The 25,993-nt window shown below is 35.9% G+C and overlaps 1 pseudogene; it reads right to left on the reverse strand.

Moving 5' to 3' along the window:
* Positions 1 to 10,207: 10,207 nt before the first annotated feature.
* Positions 10,208 to 10,336, reverse strand: LOC149538125 (U6atac minor spliceosomal RNA; annotated as a pseudogene).
* Positions 10,337 to 25,993: the final 15,657 nt, after the last annotated feature.

Here is a 25,993-nt window from a genome sequence, read left to right on the forward strand (position 1 = left end):
ATTTTGCAAAAAATTGTGTCTGAGTTGTGTCCAAAAAATGTTTTGCATGTGGCTCGCGATTTTGGCTACCAATCCTCCTTCTTACAACATCTCTTTCATTAGGGGAAACACGTGTGTTATTTTTCCAAAAATCTTCGATCAATGATTTCAAGGCTTCACTAATTTCTTTATCCTTTCGCGGTAGTCTACCGCTAAATGTCCATAACTCATTTTTTGTTGGATCTTCCAATCTCTCACGCCTTAGCATGGCTCTCCTTAGAGTACCTCTACCAATTTTTAATGTTTTGCTTGTCTTTCTCATGAGTCGAGCTTTCTTCATTTGGCTACTTACTATTGTCGATGTAAGTACTCGTCTTGCGATATTACTATCTTTGGTGCGTGATTTAGAACCCACTTTGTCATAAGCATTCATTAGATTCTTTACAATGTTTTTTCATTTGAATCATCCATCATTCTTAGCCCAAGAATCTTCATGATAGGCCTAAATTTTAAATTCCTCATCATTTCAACAAATAATTGGCATTGACCTGTAATATTTAATTCATCAAAAAATAATCTCCACATACAATTAACTTTTCTTTGACAAGTACACTTTCTAATCTTGTCAGGCATTGATTTCAAAATGTTACTATCAATATCAATCAAATATTTTGGTCTTCTAAAACGAATTCTAGAAGGTGTTATAATCTCTTCAATTCTCTCAACATTTTGAACATCAACATAAGGTTGAGTGTATTGCGTACCTTGAACCGAAGATGATGTGCCTTGGCAATAAGATGTAAAAGATGGAATATCACCTACTTGATGTGTTGATGTTGTGCCTTCAACATGACGTGATGGAGTGTGTATACCATCGGATCTACAAATCGGTGTCTCTTCAACATGAGAGGACGATATGACTTCAACATTGGAAGATGGTGTAGCGGACGATATGACTCCAACATTAGAAGATGGTGTAGCTTCACAATTCAATTGTCTTCTTGAGCGTAACAGTCTCATTCATTCTCTTTGTCTTTCCAATCTTCTTGGTACCGGTGGTTCTTGATCCTCTTCAAAAGTCAATTCTTCATTATTGCTTTGCAATTTTCTTTGCTCACGTAGTAATTTCATTTTATCTCTTTTAATTGCCAAATCTCTCTCCCTATCTTCATTTGTTTGATTTTTTGGTTTCTTCCTTGGCATGATGATGATTTCTAAATGTCAAATTATTCAAACATTTGAATTACTTAAAATGTGTAAATTAAAAATTATTCAAATACATATAAAAATTATAATTATTTGAATGAATACACAATATATATATAAAATGACTTGTCAAATTTCTAACCATTTCGAAATAACATTTCATTGAAACATACAAATTTCAATGAATTCACTATATATTAAACAACATGTCAAATTATAATCAAATTTGTATCTATATATCAACAAACAATATTTAAAATAGATTGCACTAACCTTTTCTATACAAGGAATATTCAAAAAGTCTTCAAATCGTGTATCCAATGATTGAATTTGGTGTTTGTTAGCTTCCAAAAGTGTTTTCCACCTTGAAATAGTGTTTGTTAGCTTGAAATAGTGTTTACCACTTTGAAAGAATGTTTGCTGTGTTGAAACCTGTAATTTCTGTCGGGATAACAGAGTGCAGAACAGAACGAAAGCAGAGAATGAATGAAACGGGCCCCAAAGTTGCTTTTTGACCATTGTTAGGTGATTTCACATAGTGCGTACGCGCTATATTAGAACACATCACTCTCCACCCTCCCTACTCTCTCTCTCTCTCCCTACTCTCTCTCTCTTCCTACTCTCTCTCCCCTCTCCCATCCTTTACTCTTTAGATCTCTCACACACACTCCCATCCTCCCTCTCCCACTTCTTACTCTCTCTCTCTCTCTGCCACCTCCTACTCTCTCTCACACTCTCTCCCATCCCCTACTCTCTCTTACACACACTCCCATCCACTACTCTCTCTCCCCTCTCCCATCCCCTAAACTCTCTCTTTTGTAGATACACACTCCCATCCCCCTCTCTCTCTCCCCTCTCCCATCCCTTACTCTCTAGATCGCTCACACGCACTCCCATCCCTCTCTCTCCTCCTCTCCCACTCCCTCTCCCACCACCTACTATATCTCTCTCTCTCTCAAGTTCTCTCTCTCCCTCTCTACTCTCTCTCTCTCTCCCATCCCCTACTCTTACTCTCTCTCTCTCTCCAATCCCCAACTCTCTCTCACACTCTCTCCCATCCCCTACTCTCTCTGACACTCTCTCTCATCCTTTCACTCTGTCTCTCTCATCTCGTACTCTCTCTCTCTCTCTCTGTCACCTCCTACTCTCTCTCACACTCTTTCCCATCCTTTCACACTGTCTCTCCCATCTCGTACTCTCTCTTTGCCACCCCCTACTCTCTCTCACACTCTCACACTCTCTCCTATCCCCTACTCTCTCTCTTTCATAGACACACACACACACACACACACACACTCACACTCCCATCCCCCCTCTCTCTTCTCTCCCATCCCCTACTCTCTAGATTTGTCATAGGCACTCCCATCCCTCTCTCTCCTCCTCTCCCACTCCCTCTCCCAGGTCACCTACTATTTCTCTCTCTCAAGTTCTCTCTCTCTCCCTCTCTACTCTCTCTCTCCCATCCCCTACTCTTACTCTCTCTCTCTCCCATTCCCAACTCTCTCTCACACTCTCTCCCATCCCCTACTCTCTCTCACACTCTCTCCCATCCTTTCACTCTGCCTCTCCCATCCCATACTCTCTCTCTCTCTCTGCCGCCCCCTACTCTCTCTCTCACTCTCTCCCATCCTTTCACTCTATCTCTCCCATCTCGTACTCTCTCTTTGCCACCCCCTACTCTCTCTCACACTCTCACACTCTCTCCTATCCCCTACTCTCTCTCTTTCACAGACACACACACACACACACTCACACTCCCATCCCCCCTCTCTCTTCTCTCCCATCCCCTACTCTCTAGATTTGTCACACGCACTCCCATCCCTCTCTCTCCTCCTCTCCCACTCCCTCTCCCAAGTCACCTACTATTTCTCTCTCTCCCTCTCTACTCTCTCTCTCCCATCCCCTACTCTTACTCTCTCTCTCTCTCTCCTATTCCCAACTCTCTCTCACACTCTCTCCCATCCCCTACTCTCTCACACACTCTCTCCCATCCTTTCACTCTGTCTCTCCCATCTCGTACTCTCTCTTTGCCACCCACTACTCTCTCTCACACTCTCACACTCTCTCCTATCCCCTACTCTCTCTCTTTCACAGACACACACACACACTCACACTCCCATCCCCCCTCTCTCTTCTCTCCCATCCCCTACTCTCTAGATTTGTCACACGCACTCCCATCCCTCTCTCTCCTCCTCTCCCACTCCCTCTCCCAGGTCACCTACTATTTCTCTCTCTCAAGTTCTCTCTCTCCCTCTCTACTCTCTCTCTCCCATCCCCTACTCTTACTCTCTCTCTCTCCCATTCCCAACTCTCTCTCACACTCTCTCCCATCCCCTACTCTCTCTCACACTCTCTCCCATCCTTTCACTCTGTCTCTCCCATCCCATACTCTCTCTCTCTCTCTCTGCCGCCCCCTACTCTCTCTCTCACTCTCTCCCATCCTTTCACTCTATCTCTCCCATCCTTTCACTCTGTCTCTCCCATCTCGTACTCTCTCTCTACCACCCCCTACTCTCTCTCACACTCTCACACTCTCTCCCATCCCCTACTCTCTCTCTTTCACAAACACACACACTCTTATCCCTCCACTCTCTTCTCTCCCATCCCCTACTCTCTACATCTGTCACGCACACTCCCATCCCCCTATCTCTCTCCCTTTCCCTCTCCTACCGCCTACTAGATCTCTCTCTCTCAAGTTCTCTCTCTCCCTCTCTACTCTCTCTCTATCCCATCCCATCCCTTACTCTCACTCTCTCTCTCTCATCCCCTACTCTCTCTCACACTCTCACACTCTCTCCCATCCCCTACTCTGTCTCTCTTACACACATTCCCATTCCCCCCCCTCTCTCTCTCCCTCTCCCACTCCCTCTCCCCCATCCCCTACTCTCTCTCTCCCCTCTCCCATCCCCTACTCTCTCTCTTTCATAGACACGCACTCCCACCCCCCCTCTCTCTCTCCTCTCCCATCCCCTACTCTCTAGATTTGTCACACACACTCCCATCCCCCCTCTCTCTCCCTCTCCCACTCCCTCTTGCACCACCTACTATCTCTCTCTCTCTCAAGTACTCTCTTTCCCTCTTTACTTTCTCTCTCCCATCCCCTACTCTCACTCTCTCTCTTCCATCCCCTACTCTCTCTCATACTCTTTCTCTCTCTCTCTCTCTCACCCCCATCCTGTACAAGCTCTCTCTACCACCCCCTACTCTCTCTCAAACACTCACACTCTCTCCCATCCCCTACTCTATCTCTCTTATACACATTCTCATTCCCCCCCCTCTCTCTCTCTCACTCCCTCTCCCATTGCCTACTCTCTCCCATCCCCAACTCTATCTCTCTTACACACTTCCATTCCCCCTCTCCCTCTCCCTCCCACTCCCTCTCCCATCGCCTACTATCTCTCTCTCTCTCCCTCTCTCTCCCATCCCCTACTCTCACTCTCTCTCTTTGCCACCCCTACTCTCTCTCACACTCTCTCCCATCCCCTACTTTCTCTCTTACACACACTTCCATCCCCCCTCTCTCTCCCTCTCCCACTCCCTCTACCATTGCCTAATCTCTTTCTCCTCCATCCACCCTCTCTCTCCCTCTCCCACTCCCTCTGCCATTGCCTACTCTCTTTCTATCCCATCCCCTACTCTCTCTATCTCTCTCTCCCCTCTCTCATTCCCTACTCTCTCTCTTTCACACACACCCATCCCCCCTCTCTCCTCTCCCATCCTCTACTTTTTCTCTCACTCGCTCTCCCTCTCCCACTGCCTACTCTCACTCTCTCTCACTCTCTCTCTCTATCTCTCACTCTCTCCCTCTCTACTCTCTCTCTGCTACCCCCTACCCTCTCTCACATTTTCACACTCTCTCTCTTTCTCTCTTACACACATTTCCATCCCCCCTCTCTCTCTCCCTCTCCCACTCCCTCTCCCATCGCCTACTCTCTCTTCCATCCCCTACTCTCTCTCAAGCTACTCTATCTTCCCCCTCTCCCATTCCCTACTCTCTCTCTTTCACACACATGCACTCCCATCCTCCTCTCTCTCGCTCTTCCTCTCCCACTCCGTCTCCCACCACCTACTCTATCTCTCCCCCATCCCCTACTCTCAATCTCTCTCTCCCAACTTGTACTCTCTCTCACACTTCCTCTCTCTCCCATCCCCTACTTTCAATCTCTCTCCCCCATCCCATACTCTCTCTTTGCCACCTCTACTCTCTCTCTCACACACTTCCTCTCTCTTGCATCTTGTGCTCTCTTTGCCACCCCTACTCTCTCACATTTCCTCTATCTCCTATCCTATACTCTCTCTGCCACCCCTACTCTTTCTCACTTCCTCTCTCCCCTCTCCCATCCCCTACTTTCTCTCTATCTCTCTCACACACACAAATAGCCATTCCCTCGCCCCACCCCCCAGCTCTCTCTTGGTTTTGATTTGCAATTTAGGTCTCAATAGTGTGTACGCTCTACCTCGAATTCAATAGCATTTTAATAGGGCGTGCGCGCTATAGGGCACACGCACTATAGGGCGCACATGCTATTCAAAGCTTTGCATTAAAACCAAGCCTAAGGCTTGGTTTTTCCTTAGAGATCCAACCCAAAGGTTTGGAGTTTATAAACAGGTCTGAGACGTGTTTTCCAGCAAACATACAAAAAATGATTGATTTTTCTTGTGTGCTCCCCTTCAAGATTCATCGTGGTTGGGTATTGATAAGATCAGGTTACATAACATTATAGGTCTATGTGTTAGCTATCTAACCATATAATTTATTTTTAATTTGAACTATTTTAAGTCTTTCATCTATAATTTATTTTGAATGTATGTTCATTTTTTGTCAAAAACCACCATGTACTAATTGGGCTATAGATTTTAGCTCATTCATCAAATTTTGTAACAACTTAGTTTTTTAGAAACTAGACTCCATTCTACACACTTTGAAAAAAAGAAGTTTTGATTTTAGATTAGTTTTCAATCATTTCTAGGGGGAGCACATAGATATTTCACATTTTTGGGATGGGTCTAATTTAAAAATTCATTAAAAAAAAAATACACATTATAAAATTACCCGAAAATTTTGGGATAAACTACATAGTGTTAGGTAACTTTTGACTAGAGCAATTAAAGAATTTCAAAAAAAAAAGTTAAAATTTTAGGGGGGCCACACTTTGTACTATGTTATGTTTTTTTGGAATAAACAGTACCACTTTCTGTGGCCCCCTTTTTTGAGGACCTAAAACTAAACCATTTTGAAAAAAAATTAGTAGTTTAGAAACTAGATTCAAAGGACTACGACTTTTGTTTTTGTCATATCTTAAAATTTTGAGCGTAACTATCTTCAAATTCTTGTTGAAGTCCAGAATTTGCTGATTTCAGGAAAAAGGTGTCCACTTATACCCCCCTTTTGGCACCACAACTTTGTGCACTTACCCTCATAATGGTTAGCATCATACAATGTTTTCAAATTAGTATAAAAATCTGCCACAATACTTGGTCGTAGCATCACTACTCTATCCCTATCTAGACCCTTTGTATTCCTTATTGTTAAATTTGGATGTCTTTTGTTGAATCCAACCCACCATGATCTACCGAGAAACCCATTTTTGAATGGATTTGGCCTTGTTTGGCATGTCTGAGCCAAATGCGACTTCAGCTGAATTACCTCCAATCCATGACCAAGTTGAGCTAAATCTATGCACCACTCAACAACTTCTAACTCTTCTTCCAAGGAGAGAATTGTTGGTGGTCCCTTGGTTTTTTTTGTTGTTAGTCCTGCTAGCCAATACAATAAGCTACTAACAGGGATTCCCCACTTCTTTGCTACTCCTCTTATTAAAAAATAATTATCTTCAACATCTTCAATTGCATGTTCCATATCCTCTTCTATCCATTGATTTCCTTGGAATCTCTTCTTATTCTTTTGTAGGTCAGAGGATTTGGCAACACCATCTACACTACTTGTGTTATCAGGAGTTGTCTTGGCTGAATTGTCCTCATCATCAGAGTCAACAACATGTAATTTAACACCTCGTGGATAACAAGGTCTCATTTTTTTGGCAGTTATTTTGCTTCTTCTCTTTCCTATTGTCATACTACGTAAATAGAATAAAACCATACATTAGATGATGGAAACATTGGAGAAGATTGTATTGTTAGTGTAGTTTGTAGCAGAAATGGTATAACATGTTACTATTTTTACCTTAAATATGAAAGAATGACATTCTGGAATGATCTTACTGCAACATTTGAAAAGAATAACAACATACATTAAAAAGAATATGAAAAGAATAACAACATGCATATATCATATATCAAACATTATGTGGGCTGTAACATATATCATGTATGTTTAGTGGATTATGACAGAGATGGTATAGTATGTTGTTATTTTTCAAAAGTGTTGTATGTAAATTTTTCCAATCATTCTTGTAAATGAAAGCATATATTATATGATGGATATGATGGCAACAATATTATATGGACTGTAGCAAATTTCTATAATGGATTATGAAATAAACATCTTCATGACACAAATGACACAGCTGGTGTATACATTATTTTTTTTTACCTTGGATCTTACTAGAACATGTGACAAGAATAACAATATATAGCATTTGAAAAGAATAATAGCATATATTACATATGACTTTGATCTTACTATAGTATCTTTAATGAATATCAACATACATCATTAAATATGATGTAAAGAATATATGGACTGAACATATTTTGTAGTGGATTATTTTGTAAATGGTACAATATGCTATTTATTTTTTTGAATGTTGTATGTTGTATGTTGTTGGTACATGGTTGGTACATAATTGAAACATGATGGGCTGTAACAACATAACATAATGGGTTGTAATAGCATAGCACAATGATGCACTGTAACAACATAATGGGTTGTAACAACATAACATAATGGGTTGTAACAGCATAATGGGTTGTAACAACATAACACAATGATGGACTGTAACAACATAATGGGCTGTAATAGCATAACATAATGGGCTATAAAAACATAACATAATGATGGATTGTAACAACATAATATGATGTAACAACATAACATAATGGACTATAACAACATAACATTGATAGAATAGCATAATGGGTTGTAACATAATTGAAATATGTTATGGACTATAACAACATACATTGACAAAATAACATAAAATACTTGGACCCTCTGATATCCTAAGAAACTGATGTTACCAAGCCCTCTGATATTCGAGCAACTTAGTTCTATGCAGTCATTTGTAAAAGAATTCTTTCACCACAAGTTATATAAATACAAATTTTTCCCTCCCAACAATTTGAATTTGAATTTGGAAATCTATTATCATCTATGGCTTTCTTTTCAAAATTGGGCCCTTTTCTAAGAATTTTCAAAATGGTTGAATCGTTGATCCGTGGCTTTGAAACTTGATAATTTGATTGGTTGTGGTTTCTGAAGGTAGGGTTTGAACTGTGTTACATTAATTATTGATTTGCTCAGGGAGCAAAATTTGAATTGTGTTCCATTAATTGTTAGATTTGGATGGATTGGGGAGCTCCGACATATCCATCATTGTGATTGCAGGTACTCCAACTATGCTTGCTAAAGACTCCATGATTGCTTTTGAAAGACTCCAATTCCTTTAGTTGGGTTGAAAATTTGTCAGGGGAGGGTTGAAGATTTGTTAGAGATGGGATGGGCTATCATAGAGATGTTTATTTATTTATATCTGTATACTTCTTGGAAGTTGAACATATCTACATCAGTCATGACATAGGTATCAAGTAATGAGTTGATGTCTTGTCCATGAGTTTGGACATCTATTTTGTTAATTTGTACAATTTGAAATGTAATATTTATTACTTGTTTCTTTAAATTGTGTATAGAGTAGTTTGACTTATGAAAGTTACCATTTTATATTGTTTTATATCAAACACACAATGAATTCTTTTGTCTAGAACTGGTATGAATTTGTATAAATCAATGATATATACAAGGAAAAATTATAATGATTTAATTTTAAGTAATTATTGATAATTAAATACGTCAAAATTAGTCTCTTATTGTTCAATCAATAGACTATATTGATACCATAACTGACCCCATCCCTTTGAATTGAATTCACAACTATTGATACCTGTTCAAGTATCGGGTCATTTCCCCTATAAGGGCACATGATTTGGTTTTCAAAGAAATGATAAGTGAGACTGTACATAAGGTTCTCTTTGTTGCAAGAATTGGTCAGTGCGGTTATGTTTGAATAAGCTCTTTTCTAGAATTTGCGCATTTTGAAAATAAATTCTGAAATATTATTTGGAGGTATTTGGTTGTCCTAGAAGAGGAATCGATAGATGACTATTCCGTGTTTGGTTGCATCAATAAAATAGGAACTAGAATAAGTTTTTAAAAAAAAAATCTTAATATGAATTTATAAATTATATTTTTTTGTAAAGTTTTTAAAAGTCAAATTAATTTACTACCCTCTTCATTATAAATTGACTTTATCATTAAGACAGGTATATCACAACCTTTATATTTCACTTAATATAGAGTTAAACATGTTTCAAAGTTTAAAAAGTTTAAATATTTAGACAAGGTATATCACAACCTTTAAATATATTTCACTTAATACTGAGTTAAATGTGTTCAAAGTTTAAATACTCAGACCTTGCTTATCCACAAATATATTTGTTTGCTTAGCCCACACATTAATTTCCCAATGAAAGGAACCCAAGTTTAATCAATTCACTTTGTCATACGCACGTTCTTGTATCTTAAATTCATTGGATTTAAATCTAGTTATTTTAAAATTATATTCAATATTGCCTAAAAGTGTTTCCATTAGAAGCGTGATATTTTAATATATATGTTTATTGTTAAATAAGTCAAAAGTTACAATTTTTAATTATAAATATTTGACAACATTTTTTTTAAATTTAATTACATTTGAATAATTTGATTATAAATACTATTGTATGCATAAAGAATATAAAAAATTATGTTAAATATAACTATAAATTTGAATATAATATCAAAACTAAAATTATTTTATTTTTGGATAAGAACCATCAATGACTAATAGCCTTAATTATGTGTGAAGGAAAGTCCAAAGACTATTCCTGTCCTTATCAAGAGAGATGCCAACTATCTCTCCTTTTCAACGAACACAAACATTTTAGTTTTAAATATAAAAAAAAATTAAAATATACAATATTTGAATCTAGTTTTATTTAGAAGGCTAAAGATAATATTTATTTGTAAAGATAATTTTAACAAAAGTTTATAATAGATATCAAGTCTGATATTAGACATTTTGTGATCGATAAAAATCCTTATACAAATTATAGCCATGCATTTTTTCCCATATGTTCCCGACAAATAAATGCAATTAAAAGACAAACAAGACATCATAAAAAGTAAATTTCAGCCTTCTGACTATTGCAACACTTGCACTCTACTCCATCATCACGCACTGTACTTGTTGTTTGTGCATCACTAGCCCATTCAAAGAATCCAAATTCATCGTGTCCCTACAATAGCAAATCTTCATTAGTTCTTAGTATAATAATTATTTATTCATTACACTAATTTCTAGCAAAATTAATAACGACCTTTTTCTTATTCAGGCAACACCAAAATTTATGCCCAAGATTTTTTTGTGTGTTGGTGATTTTTAACAAACCAGGGCCAACACCACATCGACATGTTGGCACATTGATTAAAGCCATCAACCCTGCAACATAAAAAATACATTAGTTATATGAAAATACACATACTATAATAAAAGTCTTTTAAATCACTATACAAAATCTTTATAATCATTATTAAAAGCCTATTTAAATATCGATTTATATAGTCGAGGAGTCGTTCACAACAAAATACATCATTGCATCTATTTTAGTGGTGCAAAATTGAAATTCAATTGGATCATTATATCGAGCGATATGAAATCCTAAAAATTGTAAGTATAGCATCTCCTTCTACTACATTATTTATGGGAGTGAAGAATCAAATAACAGGTTTCTAAAAATGATCACCTATTTTACCAACTGACAATCTAGGCAAAACAATGTTTTCATATTTTGAATAGCAAATCTAAACTCTTGCTGTTTTAAAAAGCAATAAAAGCTATCTAAGTTTAGAGATCAATAATAGCCAAATGGAAAGAAATCAAGCCATCTATTGTCATGACATCTATGCTGAAGTTTAGAATTGACTACAATGGAGTGAAAAATAACCTCTAACAATGTCTGCATTACATATTTCCAATATGAGAAAAAACATGATTAGAAAGAAGATAACAACATTGTGCACACCCAAAAAAAAAATGACATTGTCCAAATTAAGACATATCCATAGGAGCCAAACAACATAGGCGTTAAAGTGAAATGTTGATATAGACATTAGTAATGTTGATGTAGTTATTATTGCTGTAATAAATACTGAATAAAATATTAAAAATTTAATCTTAAAACTATTTTAAACACAATAAATAATTGCAAGATGACCACTAATTCATTCTAAAGCAATTAGATGGCATCTTAGTTTCATAGAACAATTATATGTCATGTCATTTTATGATGAATGCTTAGGTAAAACATATTATTTAGATGAGAAACATATAGTGTAAAACATGTCACATGAAGGTAGGATTTAGTCTAATAGAATATGATCGGAGCAACTCATCCTACTACATGCCAGAGATCGAAACCTTTGTCATCGATGAAAAAGGATAAATTTAAAGTGAAAATCCATGGATGCTATAAGATAGCAAGTTTTACTGATATAAGAAGATGCTAATACAATTACGTGCATGGTACTTCATAGTCCAGTAAACATATTAGATTCCAAATATGGAATTAGGGTGCAATTGTAAAGCATCCAATGTTTTGAAAAAATTTAATTGAGCTAGTAGAATAATTTGTTAATTTGTCAGTATAAAGTTTGTTATAAAATGTTCTAGAAATTGTATAAGATGTCCTAGATTACAATAGTTCAAACTAAAAATCCTAAAATGGAAAAGAAAACCAACCCTCAAAATTCTTGTTATGTAAGGTACAGTGAAGAAGAGAATTTTGTAGCTTGTTTTAGAGCCCAACAAAAGAAGATTTGCTATGAACATTACACTCACATTTGAGGATAATGAATTGTGTTCAAATTGGTCAGGGAGGATTTCACAAGTGGGTACTATCACGTGGTTTTTGTATGCCATGAGAGCTATGCCTATTACTAGAGGCAACAATGAGTTCAAGGATACAATGTCTACCATCAATGAGCATACAATACTAGACCAAGCCAATAATTAGACCTAATGTTTTTAGGACTAATTAAACTATATATTTTTAAATGAATGGTTGCTTGTAATCATATGTACACAAACCATAGAAGATAATTACATGTGGTCTAACTCAGGCTGACCGTAGAAACGAACATGTGCATAAACATTATCATTCATATAAACATCTTCAATATCAACTAGAAATCAAGTCAAGGATAAAAGTATACAATCACATTAAGAAATGAAAATATGTTTATAGCTGATAAAAATCATAAGGCATGCTATGAAGCAGTCAAATATAAAGGTCACTATAATTCAAAATAGTTTCAACAAAAACTCTAGAGTCCTCCATACTTAAGCTATATGTATTTGACTCTCTCCCCCTCTGTCATTCTCAAGAAGCCTTTTGCTCTTTTGGTTTCAACCAAAAAATCATCATAGGCCTTTATCATTGAATCTTCACTAATCCCAGAAATGCCTTTGAGGGCATCATATATTTTCTCTCTAACAGATTCAAAATATTCTTCATCATTTTGAAAATGTAAGGCTTTAACATGCCCTCATGGATCTTATTCATGGCTTCGATCTAGCCATGGTCACCTTCTTTCTCTTTCCTTTCCTTGATGAAGATGGTGATATTCTTTGACTACCACTTGCACTTGATTTTTTGGATTGAGAAAAGTCTTCATCCAAATGACTATCACAATCAACTGGTATACTGAAATCCCCAACATCATCAAGATTGATGGCCTCATCCATAATGTTCCCTTCCTCCATCTCCTGAGCCATGGCAGCTATAGTACCATTTGCCATGTCATTTCCCACAATGAAGCCTAACTCATTATAGTATTGGAATGGCTGCCTTTTGTACACTTTTGCATTTTTGAATTCTTTCCTCTACAAATTGGGCAATAATTGAAATGGTTAGTTGTCTTTCAATACTAAATTTACAAATATAAAGTTATACTTAAACAAAATGAATATTAAGTATCATTTTACCTTCAACAACTCATTCCAAACATTTTCTTCAGCATCCATGCACTATGTACCTTCATTCCATGCAAAGCCACTTTTATTTCTTAAAATTTTATTACTCTAAATCCCGCTTTCCATGTTTTCAATTTATTCTCCAAATTATCCTTGGTCAGATTTTGCTTCAGCTCATAATTGAACTGCCTTTCAATGGTAGTCCAAGCTTCCTTTTTGAAACCACCTTCACCTTTTTGACCTAGTTGTACTTGCTCTTGAAGCAACTGAAGGAATTTGTGCTCTATATCCCTAGTCCATAGCACCCTATTCGTAGAAGGTGCATTGTTGACTTGTGTTTCTTGAGCCATGTTAAGGAACATAAAAAGAATACTCGACCATATAATATTAGACCTTAATAATGTGTATGGAAAAATGAAGATGGTCAAATAAATAAACATAATACAAACCCACACCAATCAATATGCATACAACCACATTATGTATCCAAAAAATTCAACATAGATTGCATCAAATATGAAAACTAAATATCATAAAGTACTCTTTTTGAACTTTAACACAAAATGATTTAGAGATTGTATCTTGTGTTCTCTCTACAACTGTCGTATAACTCCTTGGATTTATTCATCATAAATTTAAGTACTTATATATAAAAGATGAATTTACAGTATTTCATAAAATTGCAACTAAGCTTATATCAATAGAAGAGTTTAAAAAAATTTAGTAACTTATAACCTAACAACTTCTTGTCTTTTTTGCATAAGGTGGACCGATGGGGGAAAGTTTGTATTGGACTATAGATACCATGCATCTCTTTTCAATCATTTGATCTCTTCCAAGCAAATAGTTGGCATATTAGGTACAATGACTATTCAAAATCATGAGAAACTAGATTGTTAAAAGCCTCTTCGACATGATTTTGTGCCTCTACAGTGAAAAAGTGGGTCACAATATGACAAAGCATTAAAGATGTAATGTGAAGTGCATCGTGCTAGCATTGAATGTATTTGCATTTGGTTTGATAGAATTTTGGAAAGATGGATAACCTATAGGTAAGTTTAACAAAATCAATATTGAGTAGGGAAAAATCATAATCGACAAGCTCTAGTCTTCAATTCAAATGCACGTTAAAATTAAGCTTAACCCCTCAACAACAATACACATCTTACAGAGTTAGAGAAGCTCAAGGAATCATCTTTTAAGAGAGAACAACATAAATGCCAATGCTACAAATAAATTGGATATGGATGTTGTGGTCTCACTCTAGTGATGCTCTCACTTATGTAAATGCTCTGCTTCTCCACTTTCCACCATCAATTCGGAGGCTCCCAAGTGTTGTGAGGCTGATTTTGATGTTATAAGCTAATCAAATACTAGGAATATTAATAGTAGCACTATCATGGAATACTCTTTTAAGTTACTGTCACTAGTGTTTTCAATTAAATGGGATGATAAAAACTATCAACCTTGATGCTGATAAGTTTTATAGTCTATCCTCAAACTCTTGAACACTCGAGGTTGATTTTTGGCTTCATTGAGCTCTAAAATATGTTGAGTTATTGTAGCTACAATGGTGCTCTCGTATGAGACATTTTCCTTAATTTATTAAATATGCTTGATAGAGATGGAGTAAGTGATATCATTTTTGTAGATTAGTCACTTGCATCTTGGGTAAATAGGAAAGCTCTTCTATTATAAATTGTGATCAAATTCAAACCAATGTTCACAACGACCATGAGATTCTTCACTAGGGACCATGAAACTCTTCTCTAGCGTGTTATTCTTAAGAACCTTTAAGCATTAGCAATGAAGAGTGTGTTATTCTTAAGAACCTTTGAGAATTAGCAATCCTATTATACATCTTATCATGGATCAGTATATTTGGAAATGTGTAAAATGTTCTAGATTTTCCAAATATGATAAGTCTAACTCGTATGCTTTGATTTCTTATTACTAAGTTCTTTTAACTATGCATCTCTTTGATTACAAAAGTAAATCTGAAGATACAACCAATATTAGTTTAGCATTACATTATGAATGTACTTAAAGACACCACCACCAACTATATACATATAAACAATACTTTCACTCTACACTCTAACAATACTGGCAACACCTATTTACATGTAAAAAATAATCCTAACTCATGCTTCCAATGTATGCACAAGGATCTAGGCCAACACCATAGATGGTGTAACAAAACAAACCTCATAACCAAAATGTAGAACTTTGAGGCAATAGGCAACTTTGCCAAAAAAAAACACTAGTATATGAAAGAAGGATAGCTTCTCACATGGACACTGAGGATTACTAAAGGTGGGTGGAATAGGTAGTCAAATATATATAGTACTCTTCTCTTCACATGACTACCCCACGCTTTGCACCCATTTACATAATGATTGGCAAGGAATTATGTGCTTTCAACATGCTTTCCAACATGGTAATCCTCTCCTTTCACAGAGTACCAAACATGATATATGCTTTAAAACACATTGTATAACACAGGTAAAGGACCATGAATTCAAAGGAAAAAATGTGCAAAATAAGGATACCTATATTTTGTCTTGTTGAAGCTAAGTTTGCTTAAAATAATGGGGGCAATAGTCTATTGGGTTTCCCCATTTCAATAAAAAACAGCATTTGGGTATTGGAGAATGGGAAGTTGGGTCATGGATAATCTAATCTTTTCTCTCTTATCTCTACATTAGGGTCAAAATTCAATTAGACTCGGTTGAGAAAGAAAATGAGGAAAAAGAGAATAAAAGCTACTAGCATTGCAGATTGCAACACTAACTAATCCCACATCAGCCAAATAAATTTTACCTACACAAATGTACCAAAAGTATATTGATATAACCTTGACACCTCTCTCATAAAATCAAAATTAACAAGTTGATTGCACATACTAGGGGAAACTACTAGTGGATCTAATCTAGACAAAGCAGAAGCAAGAACATGACTATCTAGTACAGACCCTTCCCAACTAGCAAGAATTTATTGAAACTTATAATCAAAGGAACACACACCCATAATATTCTGTGATAGGTTGCCTTTTCTATCACGATATTTAGCTTGGTTGTGGACATCAATAGTAATTGATATATGGGTCCCATCTATTGCTCCAATACAATCTTACAAATCATGAATTTGCATTAAAAAATATATTATTATGAGTAATAATCAACATATAAAAAATAAATGGCAATAGGAGATCTACCTTGAAGTAGGGATCAAAATGATCCTTCGCAAGAATTTGAGGAGTGTTTGGCTCAGTGGGAAACATATAGCCAACATGGAGCACTAAGATAGCCCTCAAGACCTTGTGGAAGTATCTACTAATTGTCTCTCCTGAGCAACGAAAATTATGAGTAGTCTTATGATTCCTTAAATTTTGCCCAAGTGTGTGGAGGAACATCACTAGTTGTTCTTCTAAAGTGATTTTTCAAGAATCTCCAACGATTCCTTCATGCCTGAGAATAGTGGATAAACAAAAGAAGGTTGTTCTAGTCATACAAAGTTGGTCATGGGAATCAGTCTCATTTAAATGAATAATACTCTTATAAAATGGGATTTCATCTCTTCTGCGCTTACACCTCTCTCTTCTTGCTTCTTAGGCAGATGTTGCAATGGATATTGCAAGGGTGACAAGAACAGCTACAAGCACAAGCATGATTCTAGTCCTCCTACCAATGAGATCATGAATCCTTGGATCATTAGCAAGATCCATCAATGACCTAGATAAAAATCAATACCAAAGATGAGGAGAGTGAAATCTGAAATAAAAATTAGTTTGCTAACATGAATATCAACCTTTAAATTATAAGCTTTCCTTATACATTTTAATAGGTTATATAAGTTATTATTATATTTAGAAGGCAGCTTTGTATACACCCAACTTTCTGTTATATTAATAAAACTAAAGGTCAACAGTGAATGTGCAACAATATAGTGACAGAGAACTCAAACAACACCATAAAAAAACTAATGACACACCTTACATTAAAATTCACCTTGCATAAATCTCAATTAGTTCACCTCTAGACCTAATCATGTAGCAAGTGAAGCCTAGTCCAATGGTGGAAGGATTTGAGTTCTTATGGCTAAAGTATTGGATTGTCTAGTTAAGAAACCATGCTAACAATTATCATTGGAAGGGCATTATCATCCATCGAAATGTCAAACTAGCCACACATTCTCAGTTCACAAATGAGGCCTCAAGATTCCAAAGAAAATAATAGATGAAGCAATGACAATTAAAGCAGGTCTAAAATGCCATTAATATCACAATCTCAAGTTGGTCAAATGCTCTAGGCTACAATAGTAATCTATGTCTATATTAAGAGCAAGTGACTCAATTAAATATGTAGCCATAAATGACAATAATGAAATGCCAATAGTATATACTATATATAGGCTATGCAATAAAACATGCATATTATCACAAAGGTAGACTAGATATAAACTTGTGGTTTGAGGTACAATAAATAATGACATACCCATCAACCCCATTTTGGGACCTCAACTCCAAATGCAAACACAATTCATAATTTGAGTGATTCGACATAATATTTTATTATAAGGCAATTTGGAAGGTCTTGAGACTAGTTTGACCCTTGTTTTGTGATGGGAACACTTGTGAGGACTATGACACCTAGCTCTAGTGTCCAACCATTTTAAGCTAGATATGTTGATGGTAGTTTTAACATATTGATTAAGATTTCGATTGTCTAATATAGTATGTCTCGCTAATGTGTACAATTATTCTTTTATAATCTAATTCCATTGTTTTTAACTAGTCACATCAAGTAATAATGTGCACATATGTAGTATTCCTACAATCAACCACATAATGTTATAAGCATCAAATATAAGGAAGAAAAAGGAATACAATCAGAATTATTATAATACATAAATCAAATCAGCAAGTCATCAACAAGCATTACGAATATACCTTCAGCAATATTGTGTAACAATAGAAAATAGAAGACAATAAAGTAGACCCAAGGATCATGGTAAATAGCAAAGTTATAATCAGAACATCAACAAGCATTATGTCTAGTAATCTCATCCAATTGAGCTATAAATGTAAGACAAAGGTCAAGATGTGACTAAGCATAAGATTTTCTTTTTGGAATGCAAGTTCAACAAGCAAGTGGTTGAATCTTTTCTTTTCAATAGCTAAATGTAATATCCTCCCCTATTTTTCCCAAATAAAGAAACTTGCAAGCTACTTTATGATATCAATTAATTTTCTTAATAACTCAACATAGCATTTTTGTCAAACACTTGGCACACATACTACAATATATAGGAAAATCTGAAACTTCTTATTTGCTGATTAAATATTAATTTTTTCCAGGTAAATGTGCTCATACAATTGTTTAACATGCTGCAACAAATATCAGTCTCATATTCAACAACTACAATGCGAAAGTATTAAAATTTGACACAAGAAACCTGGAATTAGTTGCTGTAGTATTTTTGTAGATGTAGTTGGTAGTCTTCCAAACCCTCAAATCAGCAAGAATAAACAATAAACTTGTTGCAAATACTGTTCATGCACTATAGAAAAATCATTACTCATCCGCACTGTAGCAAAACATTATTCATCCGTACTGTAGAAAAACACTATATGAAACCCAGTATGTTTGGAAACACCGTTAATCCTCCTAATTGTGTCTTTCAATAGTGAAGAGAATGCTAGCAAAGAGGGATTCCATCCTCCAAGCTCGATAAACAAATATCCAGCAACATAACATTAATCTTCATCCAAGCATACTAAAAAGAGGCTCTTCCATTTCTTTTACAATGTTCTCACAAGAGCTTAGTCCTTTGTTTTCTCAATGTGGGATAAAACATAACTCCCTTTATGTAACTTATGTCTCCAATGTGTTATAAAATCAAGGGGACTCTTTTAATTTAAATATTTTCCACAAACTATAGTCTATGCATTAATAAAGTTAAATATTTAAATTTAACTTTATAAAATAGCTTTATTAATGCATAACAAATCTTATCAATGATAAACAAGTCTTCTTGTCAATTTTAAACAATTACCATTGACATACCACTGCCACTGAATGTCCGACCATGTCCAAGATGACTTACGATAAATAGTAAGTATGCCCAAAGTTGCCTCAAAACCCCTCAGAAAGACCTACAACTAAAACTATCTAGGCCAAATGGCTTCTAAGTCCCTTTAATGTCCTGGTTAGCCTACGAGACTGTGGGGAAATAGGCTAACGACAACATCATGCTATGAATGCTAAAAAGGGGACATTACACTGAACTTCTCTACCTATGCAACTATGTTGCAAAGAGATAAAGATTTCTCATACATTACCCAAGACATAACCACAAATGAATTTTAGTGTTGAATTTGGTAGTAAAAGATGGCATTTCTATCTTAAAGCATCTTTGGAAGGAAAATAAAATAAAAGTAATGAGATTCTTGAAAGAAGGGCAAAAAATTGACCCAATTATGCTTTGAAACCTTGTGGCATCGAGTACATATATTCTAATATGTGGCACTATATGTGTGATCATATGAAAGCATCATGCATCTAAGATGTCATTCTAAGCTATAGAAATATCCCTTATTCTTTAATTTGCATCAATGAAGTGACAACTGATATCTCAACATAGAAGATAATAATTGCTCTACATCAACATCAATCAAACAAATAATTTGAAAGAGGATTTTTGCTACTACTGTTGGTGTAAATAAGTATTCACTTATTACACTTACTTAAGTTTACTTAGGTTAATGCATCATTTTATTATTACTTTAGTGAGACACTTAGGAGTTTGCGTACTCTTATGTGTTGTCATGTTGACAACACAGAAGTAAGAAACTCTAATTTAGCACATGGTGTCTACAACATTGGAGTTTTCATAATTAACTGAGTTGTTATGTAGACAACATAGTTGTTCACACTCCTATTTTAGCACATGGTGTCTACAATATTATTTTGTGTACTACACCTTTGTATGCTTATCCTCTCATCATCACACTTACTCTTGTGCTTAATGGAGGATAATCCACATTTGGTAGACCTGTGCCTAGCTGTATGATTTATCATGTTGCCAACTCTTATGCATTCTAGAAGTATTCCAAAGGGCTTTATATATAGGCACTCTTAGTGTACTTCGAAATTGAATTTGAATACATATCATTATTTTGATCATACTCTTTTTGGTCTACTATTGTGCTTGTGCTTGAGTTCCTTGATCTTGGGTGAATTTTTCCCTAAGACAAATGCTTACATGGTATCAAAGCTTGGAGAATTTCTCTTCACATAGCTGTTCAAGACCACATTGTTGCTTCAGCCCCTTGACCCAAATCCAAAGTATCACAATCATTCGGAGTGTCTAGAGCCTAAACAAACATTGCCATTATGTTCGAAATGTTGATTCAATGAAAATCAGCTATAAATTCACCTATTCTAGGCCAAAGTCAATTTTGAGGCAATTTTTTTTGCAAACCGGCACTCAGAGGTCCGATTTGTAATTTTGGGTATGATCTATTAGATCTACAATTTAATTTAATTCAGATTAGTATTTTAATTTTCTCTATATTTTCATTAGCATTATTTTTCTATTTTTAGAATATTTTCAAAGTTCTTTTTTAGGCCAAGTCAACTTGCAAAGAAATTTTTTTTGCATAGGCACTGGGCAGTGACACCCCGGCCCTACGTAGAATATTCCTTCTGATTTATAGAATATTCCAATTTGTCAATGGTTTATTATTCCACACTTGACTGCATTTAAATCCCAGTAGCATCCATTTTATAGTGCACGACCAACCCAACTTCAGGTCAACACCTCCGGTGAGTCTCATCGTAAATTGGCACCATTTATTTCAAGCGGTCTAAACTTTTTTTTAATATGTCTTAACATTCCCCATCGAGGGAAATGTGGGATTAAAAATCCCTACCGACATTAACCTCCATTGGTGGCTACTAAATCTCCACTGGCAGCATGTTTTAAAACTTGCTAGCTGTTAGCACCCTTTGCCGAAAGTGCTCCTTTTCTGGCCATGGCATCTTTCTACTCCTCAGAATCACCATGTGTCACAATCTGCTCCATTCATATGTGATGCCAACATAGTTGTCCACTCGGTCCAACGTAGACTGCTAATAGAGTCTTTGACACATTAGCAACCCTTGCCACATTAGATTTTTTATACTATCCATACAGCCAAGTTAGCAAGCCATACACTGACGTCATTTGCCACATCACCCAAGTGGCCTTTTTTTGTTGACATCATCTAGGTACAAGCCTATATTTGACAGTAATCTGACTATCATTTCTTGGCATTTTTCAACTACTTCAACAATCATTTGACCGCCAAATTTAACCTCATAGTTTTTTGCCCAAACCCCTCTCTAGATTAAGTTTTGATATGATAGTCTGAATTTGGGAGGCCATAACTAAGTCATCCAGACTCCAAATTAGGTGTAATTTTTTTTTTTTTTTTGAGTAAAATTTCCTAAATTTTTTAGTAGTTCTATTCTTTTCTGGTTTTGGTGCATGAATTTGTTAGAAATTGCATTTTTTGGTGACTGTACCTATCCAATCCTACATTTTGCAACTTGAAATGCTCTGTATAGGCTCATCTAGACTTGAAAATAGGTTCTATTTTTTTTTAAAGTGCTTAATTTTCATCTACTTTATAGATCTATAATTAGATTATAGGATTGTGTGGACAAAAATATCGCTTTTAGACTTAGGGCCTTTTCTGCATTTTATTGCTTTGATTACTTTTTAAAATTGTTATACATTTGAGCTATAGTGTTTAGTTATAGATTTGAGTCTTAAAAGGCAGTTGTAAATAAAAAAATTAGAAGTCCACTTTGTACATTTTGACAAGTGGCCTATTGTACATGCACTGCATATAAAGTGCCAAAAGCATCTTTTTTTGGGGGGGGTTCTTTGATTGAGTGAATGGGGGGAGGGGGTGTGTGTGTGTGTTGTGTTTTTGTCTCTATTTTATGCTCTTTTACTTTTTTGCATCATGGGTTTACCTAAAGGTCCACTTCTAACTTCACACAATTATTTTACATGGAAAGATATTGTATGGAGTAGATTAATGGAAAAATATCTAAATCTTTATGTTGATAATATAATTCCCAAGCCCACTGATGGTATAGCACTCTTTGATTGGTAAATTAAGGATCAAAATGCTTTAGGTTAGGACTTGTATACATAGAGATCTCTTCTTCCACATTTCTAGTTTTAAGGAAGCCAAACCTGCTTGGGACAAACTTGAATCATTGTATGGTAAGGTGGATGAGGAAAAAGGATACTAGATTGAGGATGACCTACTTCTATTGGATCCTAATAATTTTGACACAATTCAAGATTATATCAACAAACCCAATGAGTTTAGAGCACTACTTAAAGATTGTGGTAAACCCATGAAGGATGATAGGTTGATTCATCACATCCTAAAGAGGCTACCTTCTAAGTATGCTTCCTTTTTTTTGAGTTATAACACTCATAAGTTGACCATGGGAAGTGCTTTCCAAAAGCCTACATTTGATGCATTTGTAGAAATGTTGATGTCTGAACAAACCAAGTTGATAGATATGGTACTTCTCATATCATCAAAGACTAAAGCATTGGTGGCTAGTGATGAGATCAAATCAAAAAAAAAAAAAAAAAAAAGAAGTGCATGCAAAAATCACAATTTGAGACATAATTATCCTCCTCCCGACAAGGCAATAAATCTTCCAACAAGAAGGGAAACAATGAAAAGAAGGATAAATTTTTTTGTGCATATTGCAAGAAACTGAATCATGATGAGCATCATTGTAAGACTAAGAGAATCGATGAGTTAGAAAATCTACTCAAGAAGAACAAAATTCAAGTGCCAAATGCTTCCAAGGATTCAACTCCAACCACTTCAAAGGGAAAAGGGCAAGCACTTATGGCTGGTTCAAGTTCTTCATCGAAATGGATTCTTGACTTAGGTGTCTCATATCATATGGATTCTTCAAAGGAAGACTTTTCTTCATTGAAGTAGTCATAGGTACCACACATCATTGTAGGAGATGATACCAAAATGGAAGTTGAAGGGAAAGGACATGTGGAGATGGAAAATGGGGAATTTAAAGATGTTCTTTATGTTCCAAACCTTAGCTCTAATCGCCTCTCAATTTACCAAATCACTGACCTTGGAGATGGCAACAAAGTTGAGTTCCTTCCAAATTCAATAATAGTGTGAAGTCTCAAAGATGATTCATTGGTTGCAGTGGGAAAAGTCAATCATGACAAGAGGCTTTATTCCTTCTCCCAGTTTGTGCCTAAGTCTCCTTCACATAACTTTTTGACACAATCTAATTCACAAACCAAATTATGGCATGAGTGGTATGGTCATCTTGCCTTCTAATATCTTTAACAACTTTACTCAAAAATAATGCAAAGGTCTATCTATCATCAAATTTTCCAAGAGTGAGTGTTCACCATGTTTAATGGATATGCATTTAGAGGAGAAGTTTGATAAAGGGATGTCTTCACGAGCACTAGTTGTTCTTCAGTTGGTTCACATGGTTTTAGCAAGTTCTTTTGCAATGACATTAGTCATTTGGGGTCACTACATCCTATCTTTCATTGATGACTTTTCACGAGCTACACATGGGTCTACTTTCTTCATCATAAGAATGAAGTGATTGATAAGCTTCAAGCCTTCAAGAGTTATGTTGAACAACAATCAAGGAAAGTCATCAAGGTTCTTCATATGGACAATGAAAGTAGATATGTGAACAAAAGACTTAAAGACTTTTTCAAACTTAAGGGTATTGATCTTCAGAATTCACCAACATTCAGTCCACACAAGACAGATGTTGCAACACTAAAGATATGAACTCTTACATCCATGGCAAGTTGCATTATACAAGCCAAGTCTCTTGATCCAACACTTGAAGTCAAAGCTATTAACAGTGCCACTCACATACTTAATAGGTCTCCTCATAGTGCCTTAGATGGTAGGACTCCTTTTGAGGCATGGTGCAGTAGAAAACTAGTTGTGAAACACTTCAAAGTCTTTGGTTGTCCAATATGGGAAAACATATCTTCCAGGGAATGCAAGGCACCACCACTTAGGCCTTGTACTTTCATCAGATATGAAGAGAGTGTTAAGGCATACAAACTTATGGATCCTGAGAGTCATGAGATCTTTGTGGAGAGGGATGTTGAATTTGAGATAAGTTCACCCAACTCATCCTCTAATCCTCTCCACACTTCATACATTGTGGAAACTGATAGTGACACAAATGATAGTGATTCAACAGACTCAGATTTGTGGGATCCTATTGACAGATGTAGAGAGAGGTCACATCATCAGCACATTCCACATGCATACATTGCCACAGTGATAGGTCCAGCATAGCAGGGTACACCTAGTCTTCTAGTTCTAGCATTAGAGGATGACTTCATAGCACATATTTCAGGTTTTTTTATGGAGTCATACATAACAGATGTGGAGGACATCATCGATGATATACATATTCTCTTTGATGAAGTAGATCCTTCTTCATTTGTTGCAAGGGCTCACTCTAACCCTCATGTCCATTCTTTACATGATCAATCTTCACAGGTTGATATGATTATGGATCCTTATGTACAACAACTGCAGGAGGTCTCTTTATCATTTGAGGAGACAGTATATTCTTTGGGATAGGTTCTACATTCATCCTTGCTAGATCCAACCTTGTTCTTTTTAGCAGCAATGGAAGGGGCTACAATCAGTATCAACATAGGGATAGTTGAATAGGTTTCAAAGGCATCATTGATCATCGAGATTCTCTCTACACACAGGGGAAGTATCTCACTTGTACCTTTTCCATTGTTTCTTCCAAAGGGGAGGAACATTATTTAGCATTTATGGAGCAAGTTCTACCTTAGAGCAACTATCACTGATTGACACTCTTCATGGGGGGGGACTACCTTGTCTCTCTTCCTCTTCTTTCTTATGGGGGAGACGTTTTCCTCTTATGGGGTTTTGTCCTTCTCATTCTTCACTATTGTATATACTTGATGTATGTCATAATGGGGGGTCCTTGATTACTCCATATATCCATGCACCTTGTTTTTTCATCTCTCTTTTTGGGGGAGGGTTTTTCCCATGAGGTTTTCCCTCTTTCTCCACTTTATGAGAGATTTCAATGCATTGAATTATGTACATGGGTACCTAACATGGCCTAGTAGTTGGGACCCATTATGCATTTCATCTTAGCTTTCGTAAGCTTAAGTGCATTCCTCTAAGTTGCACTTAAGGGGGGGTGTTAGTGTAAATAAGTATTCACTTATTACACTTACTTAAGTTTACTTAGGTTAATGCATTATTTTATTATTATGCATTATTTTATTATTTCTTTAGTGAGACACTTAGGAGTTTGCATACTCTTATGTGTTGTCATGTTGACAATATAGAAGTAAGCAACTCTAATTCAACACATGGTGTCTAGAAAATGAGAGTTTGCATAATTAACTGAGTTGTCATGTAGACAACATAGTTATTCGCACTCCTATTTTAGCACATGGTGTCTACAACATTA

This window comes from Cupressus sempervirens, chromosome 9 (genome assembly GCF_028749045.1).
Source record: "Cupressus sempervirens isolate cs-2001-9-10 chromosome 9, ASM2874904v1, whole genome shotgun sequence".
Lineage (NCBI taxonomy): Eukaryota > Viridiplantae > Streptophyta > Pinopsida > Cupressales > Cupressaceae > Cupressus > Cupressus sempervirens.